Source organism: Olea europaea, chromosome 4, assembly GCF_002742605.1.
Source record: "Olea europaea var. sylvestris chromosome 4, O_europaea_v1, whole genome shotgun sequence".
NCBI lineage: Eukaryota > Viridiplantae > Streptophyta > Magnoliopsida > Lamiales > Oleaceae > Olea > Olea europaea.
The window spans coordinates 9,370,096-9,377,600 of NC_036240.1; the positions used below are offsets into that span (position 1 = coordinate 9,370,096).

A 7,505-nucleotide genomic window follows, 5' to 3' on the forward strand; every position below is an offset into this window, starting at 1 on the left:
CTGGCCATGTGACGGGATTGATATCTTAAATATGTGACCTATCAAAGTGCAGGTATCACATATAAAAGTGCACTAGTCATAAGTCACAAATTTAAGAGATTAGATCACAGACCATTAGATCAAGTTATGCATCAATGAGATTTGTTTACCTACCAGTGGATCAAGTCAAGGTCACGTGTAACAGGATACATGTCAAAGTGCATAGGTCTCAGGTGATGAATTCAAGAGATTTGATCGCATACCCAAGAGATTTGTTTACATGCCATTGAATTAGGTTGTAGGTCACGTGTCTAGTGCATAGGTCATATGTCACAGATTCAAAAGATTTAGTCGCAGACCATTGGCTCAGATCACATTTAACAAATCCAATAGATTTGACCACGGGTTACTGAATCAAGTCATAGGTCATATATTAAAGTGCATAGGACACATGTCACAAATTCAAGAAATATGGACACATGCCATTAATTTCTCCAAACTTAGTTATTCGAACTGATCACAAATTCAATGCATTAAATTTTTGACGATGAGAATTCAAATTATTTGCTCCGATAAGTACTCTATACATTACAGCAGAAGTTTTTTAATTTTCAATTTTAAAAAAGTGATTTAAATTATACTAGCTCTGTTCAATCCCAAACGTCGACAAACTCAATCGTCACTGAGTGACGATCAATTCTCTACTAAAGAAGTCGCCGATAGGGTAAAGGTCGGGGATATCAACGAGGGACGGGGGACAGTTAAGGTTGGTGTGGGCAGATCAATTTAAGTCAATAATATTATTATTTAACCTGACTCTTACATTTGAAACATGGTCTCTGGAAATTGAGTTGATGCAAACATACCTAATGGCCGAGACATGATTTTTCCCTTATAAAACTTGAAATGCAAAGCTAGGGCTCTTTTGCACTTTGGGCCTCACAAGAAGGTCATTTTGAATAAAACGTAACCCATTTGGAAAAAATACATCGAAAATAGACGTCGTTACATTTTATAGTTTTGTTCTCCCGTTGCCGATCTATGCTGAACATTCAGTGAGATTTCTGTTTGTTTATTTAGATATATTTTCATTTATTGACAAAGAGCTATGTTCCGGGAGAGAGCTAAAAGAGTCTTATTGTCTTCGGCTAAAGAGGTATCGTTCTAACTATGGTTCCCATTTTTTTCATAATTACATTTATACTTTTGTTGTCAATTACCTGGTTATTAATTTTTGTTTTGTTTTTTTATCAAATTCCCCGATTCATTTTGCTGTTTCTGTTAATCAATTTGAATTTGGAAATGTGAGATTGCATTCCTCCTTTTCTGAGATTCCTTCAATGTTAATTGCAGAACATTGAGAATATCAAGAAAGCCGTAGATGAAGGCAATCACTATGGGGCTCAACAGATGTACAAGTCCTTTAGTGTGAGGTACATACAATAAATATATTCCTTCTTAGTTTGAATATAATTAATACTGTCAATTTTGGTTTCTTTCCATTTTTAGGTAATTCTTTCTTTATCAAGGACAGATATATTGCGGCCAAGAGGTATTTGGATGCCTTGAATATTCTGCAATCCGGTGCTTGCGTGCAATTAGAAAATGGACAGGCTAACCTTTTTCTGCAAAACAATGACAATGGAGTCTAGGTTATAACTTACAACCAATTGACAAACCTATGCATTATGATAAATCACCCAGGAAATTTTTGCCAAAGATATAATTTTTAATAGTAATACTGAATTTACTGCAGATATTGATACTGACGTTTGGCTATATATGCTTCTAGCATGGAGCTATGAGAGGTAGAGACATATTAGCCCCTGTTTGGTTCCCATTCTTTTCTCATTAAAATGAAAAATATGATCATTATCAATCACATCAAACCACCAAATTTGAATTTTTATCTCTTGTGTGAGACCCATAACGGCTATATTTTTCATTCTCATTCTTCCAAAAATGAGAAACAAATGGGGGTTTAATTTATTCTTTCTTGGCTAACTTTGAAGCATCATGACTTTAATTTGTTGAGAAAAAGGATTTTTCAGAGATTTTGATTAACTTCGGTTCCTTCTTCAAAGCATTGACTTTTAACATTAACACTCATTTTCAGCTTACATGTGGGGCTGAGCTTGTCGTCTTGTTTGTAGAAGCACTTGTTAAAGGAAAATTTCCTTATGATGATGATATTGTTGGTCAGTTCTTTCATTTAATTCTTCTTCCTAACATTTTCAGCTCTAGTTCTTTTTATTCTTTGAGCATGTTTGGTTATTTAAGCTGATGAAACATATGTTTTATCCATACACTTTTAGGATCCACAACTTACAATCACTTACTACCCACGCTTTTCGTAAGAATCTATGACTTATGAGCACTACCAAAAAGTACTTTCTAACTAAGATATGCGATGCATATGCTTTGACTTTGCCCAGATATGCATATTCATTTTTTTGTGTGATGGTATATTTAACCCTCTTAGAACGATGCTAGAAGTTGCGCATCATTGAAGATGATTGTAGAATCCACTCTATGCTTCACTTTCATTAACGTTGTTCTCAATCTCACATTTTGGTCATGTTCGGTGCAAAACTATTTCATTGAGTTTTCTCTCATGAGGGAATTTTTTTTTAATGATCGTGTGTGTCCGGATCAGCTTACGGGCACCTCAACTAATTCCACGGGACCCTGAAATTTAGAGTCGGGTACTCACCTCAGTGGGTCTGAAGAGACTTGAACTGATGACCATTGAGGAGCAAATCCAAGGCTTGACCACTGAGCTACCCCTTAGAGTCATGAGGGAAAATTTTACCTTAAGAACACTCTTCTTCCTATTGAGGGCTAAGAATTAAACAAGTATTATTCTATCCTTTCGGAAAAACTACTTTTATATTCTCTACTATTTCTAAAACCAAATTTCCTTTCTAAAAAAAATATTAGTGTTAGTTTGGAAGGAGACTTGAAAATTCTCTCAAGTTGGTTGAAAGTAAAAGACACTCTTGACATTGGCTCTTTATTCTTTTGATAAATAGAACAAGTTTCCAAAAATCGAGGCTGGCTAGTACTCTACTTGATTCAGATCTATATCACCAAAATATTCAGTAAAATTAAATTTTCTCAAACCGTGTTAGTTTTGATACGGTCTCTCCCTCATATGAACTGTTTTATCCATTTTGATTAACGGACTCCGTAGGCCTATGCAAGACGTATTGCAAATGTGCAATTCATCTCTTCTTACCTCTACTTGTTCATATATATCTTAGGCTTTAACTTTTATTAAACCAAAGAAAATGCAAACCAAATAGGAAACTTAGATGGCCAATTCAGTCAAGATCTCACTTTCCATAATCTTCTTTTCTACTAAATTTTTTGCAGTTATTTGCAAATACCAAAGACACGAGGTATAAAAATCAGTCAAATAGAACATATTTTGCTAACATCAAGCAAATGTTGATTGTTATAGCTAATGCCTCAAAAATCTAAATCAAATGTGATGGACATTTCATTGAACACTTGCTAAAACTTACAAAGATTGTGTGAAAAATTGGAAATGGATTTTGAATTTCTTTTACCCTAATTATTAGTTTCAAGGAGGATATTACTCTTACGAATTTGTACTGAAGTTACCGTTTGAAGAGTAATTGTCAATTTTGGACACTTTTGATCGGCCACTTTGCTAAATGGTATGATATTAAGTTTTTGTCAAACTAGCCACTGTTTACATTGTTTTCCAGATTACAATTTTCATCTTTGAGAAGAAAATTTAAGAAAAAAGAAAATGGATAGTATAAATAATTGAAAGGAAAAAAAGAAAAGGAAAACCCAAGACTGCAGGTGCCGTGGCAAACCCACCTCCACGTGATAATGAAATCAAAACTTACAATTGAGATCTATAGCTTCGAGAACTTGAGAGAACAAAAGCTTGCATATAGGTCTTGGCAGTTTAGATCTATGCCACACAGAGAAGCATGATGGTGGTAGGAGATGTGACCTATACCAGAATATGGATTTGCACTATGAGGGATTTGAAACTGAAACTTCCAATTCCATCTACATCATTTTCAGTTATATAAACAAAATTCATCTTGTACGCAATGGTATACGTATTACATTCATTAAATCTCGTGTTACTACTGTAGTTTCTACGATGATCTCTTCACTTTGACTGGATGTATTTCAAACTTATACCTTTATTGTATGTTAACTGGTCTTCATAATCGATCTTTACCAGAAAGAAATGTGCAACTTCTTAGTTGATCATAGCCCGAAGTTCTATCTAGTGCTTTTACGTTCCCTAGTGCTTGCTTTTGAATTATTGCATTTAGTTCTATAGTATAGGAGTTTGTTTTGAGCTTATACACTTTTCTTGGTGAGGATTTGTTGTAAGTTTATGAAGGGGGTCCTATTTTAGTTTTTTGACTTGGCATTACCGCTTGTTTAACATGATTAGATATAATTAATAATAATTATTATCTCCAAGTAGTTCTTGTGAATTTTTACAACCTATAATGCTCGGACTTGGGTATGGGTATCGAGTACGTATCTAAGGTGTCGGATCTTTTACTTTGTAAAATGTAGGAGATGAGGACATAGTTAAAAAGAGTCGAAATTTTGGACACGAGTTCGGGGATATATCTTTGAACTTTCATTTTTTTTTTTTTGGCCAAAAAAATTGCGTGTAAAAAGTTTAATAATAATTAGTTGCAAATTGTTAAAAGATAAACATGTCACTCAAAAATCTACTACAAATTTATAATCAAAAATATTATTTGATTACTTCTATTTTGTCAAGCTTTGAAAAAAATATTTAATAAGCAAATAGTATAAGATCAACTATTATTTTAGATGCATGATAAGTTAATTGAGTTTCAGATAGATGATGAATCAATTAGTGACGTTTGATTAATCAACTATTATTTGATACTTCTATCTTGTCAAGTTTTGAAAAAAATATTAATTTTAGAAGATGCTATTAAATTGTTTAAAAAATATTTATTTATGTTGATTTTATAATTAATTTTCAATCATTTTGGCCAAAGAAAAATCACATTTTAATTTTTTTTAAAGTTTTGTAACACCATTTACCATGATTTTTTTAAAAAAAAAAAAAAAAAAAAAAAAAAAAAAAAAAAAAAAAAAAAAAAAAAAAAAAAAAAAAAAAAAAAAAAAAAAAAAAAAAAAACCTAAAACCAAAAAGAAAAAAAAAAAAAAAAAAATAAAAAAAAAAAAAAAAAGGCCCAAAAATTAAAACAAAAATGGCCCAATCCAACTACAACAGCAAACCTCTTTCTTCCCTAAACCAGTACGTGACCTTCTGGCTTTCTGCAACAATGGAAGCAGCAAATTCCAACAGTTTGAAATTTGCCGTGTCCGCCCAGTATTTCATACCCGTGTCATGTCGACACAGGTATTCCAGCCAATTAGAAGGGTCTGAGCATCATAGTTTACAACTGTACTTGTAGATCAAGCAAGCGTATCCCTAACTTGTTTTGATGATAAGGTTTAGGATACTAATGATGTAATTTGAACTTATGATCGATGCTAAATCTTAATATAATGGAACTGGCATTTGAAGTTAAAATGTACTATCATGTGGTTAGATGATTGCATATCAATAGGAACATTTATGACCCTTGACAATTCAGTATATCAACCTTGTTATCATGACTAACTCGTGGTTTGAAATGCACTATGGTTGAAATTGGAAAATAATGCAATACCAATATGATTATATGTTCAGACATATCTGTATTTTTCTAGGACAATCTTCTTTTTGCATTTGGCAAAAATCTTTGGTCTAAATCATGTTAAAATGTAAAAAATGAAGACAGGTCACGGGTGAATTGGTTATGAAGAAAAGAGTCCATTGTGAGTCCGAACCTAATACTAACTATACTTTATTACTTCCATTGTTTGGCTTCTTTGAGACCTGATCTTAGGGTTGGACATGGTCCGATTCGATTTGGTTCTAAAGTGGAGCCTGAAATTTTTGGGTATTTAGTAAGTAGAATCATTGAGTTCGATTTTTTTCGGTTCGGTTCCATACTATAATTTTTTTTCTTTATTACATTTACAACAACACTATATGAATAGAACTAATGACAGGTTCCATCTTAAGTTTTATAAATAACATATTTTAATTTGAAATCATACAAATAACAAGTTGTCTAATAAGATTCATTCACCAATATATACAAATTTCCAAAACTTAAATAATAATACTAAAATATCGGTGATTTTATATCATTGATTCCTTTGTTTCATGCCTTGAAATCTACATAAAAAATGAAATATAAATTAGAAGTTACAGAAATAAAATATTTTTAAGTATTAATAGTAGTTACCAACCATTTAAGTTAATCATCAATTGTTTGACTTGTCACACGAAAAAACTCTACAAGAAATAATTAAAAAAACACAATTAACAAACATAAATAAATAAAAACTTGTCCAACAAAATAATAATAATAATTTGACTTAATTAATATAAAAAAAAAAAGAACTTTAAAAATTTGGGAAGATTTGATTATTTGGTTCTTGGTCTAGAACCGAAAATCAAACCAAACACATCGGTTCTCGATTTTGATACTCTTTTATGTATTTTACTTAAGAACTGAATCGAATCGAATTGAACCGCTCAATTCGATTTGGGAGTTTTGTTCGACCCTAACTTATCTGATCTTTGACACAATTCTTGTTATATAGGTTTCTTGACCTCTTTCTGTTTGTCCTTCTACAATAATTAGTTATTTTGGATTGATTTCTCAAAAGTAATGGCTCACATAGTTTTAGTTTGAGCAGATGTACATAAACCTTCATTATTTGCAAATGCCAATAGAAATTAAATTACAAACATTGATTTATTAATTCATAATACTAAGAAGTTCCAAATGCAGATCGTATCATGAAAATCTATAAAAAATTTCCTCGCGTACTAGTACCACAACATTTGGATACGGCTGATGATGATGACATGCAACAACTCCAAGAAGCTTTTGGAGCTGCAACAACACGTGTAGAGAGTTGTTCGTCTTTTTTGAAGACTGCTATTAAGTGAGATATTCTTTTCCAATTTCTCTCTTTTCTCGCCTTATTTTTCTATTGGTGTTTGCGTAAAATTTTCTCGAGTAGTTAATGGACATGCGTGATTGTATTTATAATTTCGATACATATGTAGAACGCTTCAACGTCAACATTAGGGAAGAGATCGAGGTAGAGTAATGCAATTAACCCGACTCAGTCACAACAACCCACGCTGTCACTGTTCCCCCCTTTCACAATATTCCACCAACACACCATCATCAAACAAGTAAATTAGTTGCTTTCATCCTTCTTTTCAAACCCAATTTGAAGATACTACTTGAGAATATTTATCGTCTTTTTAATACCCCTTGTGTGGTGGATTCTTACTTAACTACTTTGTTTATGCAGAATGTGAAAGGAGTTTTTGATGCTGCCATTAAATTTATGATGGTATGCAATATGCCAATATGATGGTCTCATAGTTTTTTGTTCGATGGAGCAAG

General features: G+C 32.2%; 1 long non-coding RNA gene across 2 annotated transcripts; it reads left to right on the forward strand.

Moving 5' to 3' along the window:
* Positions 1–840: 840 nt before the first annotated feature.
* Positions 841–7,082, forward strand: LOC111393558. Of its 2 annotated transcripts, none has more exons than XR_002702442.1 (6): positions 841–1,135; positions 1,333–1,412; positions 1,489–1,631; positions 1,736–1,787; positions 2,096–2,177; positions 6,876–7,082. It is a non-coding gene; the product is annotated as an uncharacterized LOC111393558 (long non-coding RNA). The 2 variants fall into 2 exon arrangements; XR_002702443.1 differs by having other exon boundaries at positions 843–1,135; positions 1,514–1,631; positions 6,876–7,081.
* The last annotated feature ends 423 nt before the right edge of the window (positions 7,083–7,505 follow it).